We start from the raw sequence: 369 nt of genomic DNA, 5'->3' as shown, positions 1-369 counted from the left end.
CTGTCACTACCACAACCCACCTGTCGCCACCACGACCCACCTGTCTCCACCGGGTCTGACCGGTCCCCAACTATCACCACCGGTCTCCACCTGTCTCCACCGGGCCCCATATTTCGCCACCAGGCCCAACCAGGCCCCACTTGTCGCCACCACGACCCACCTGTCTCCACCGGGTCCCACCGGTCCACACCTGTCGCCACCGGTCTCCACCAGGACTCACCTGTCGCCACCGGTCCCAATCTGTCTCCACCAGTCCCCATCTGTCGCCACTGGGCCCCATCTGTCGCCACCAGGTCCAACCACACCCCATCTGTCATCACCAGGACCCACCAGTCGCCACCACGACCCACCTGTTGCCACCGGTCCCCA

The sequence above is a fragment of the Chiloscyllium plagiosum genome, unplaced genomic scaffold (genome assembly GCF_037043375.1).
Source record: "Chiloscyllium plagiosum isolate Xiang-an unplaced genomic scaffold, Cpla_swu_hap1 HiC_scaffold_42, whole genome shotgun sequence".
NCBI lineage: Eukaryota > Metazoa > Chordata > Chondrichthyes > Orectolobiformes > Hemiscylliidae > Chiloscyllium > Chiloscyllium plagiosum.
This window is presented reverse-complemented; position numbering follows the sequence as displayed.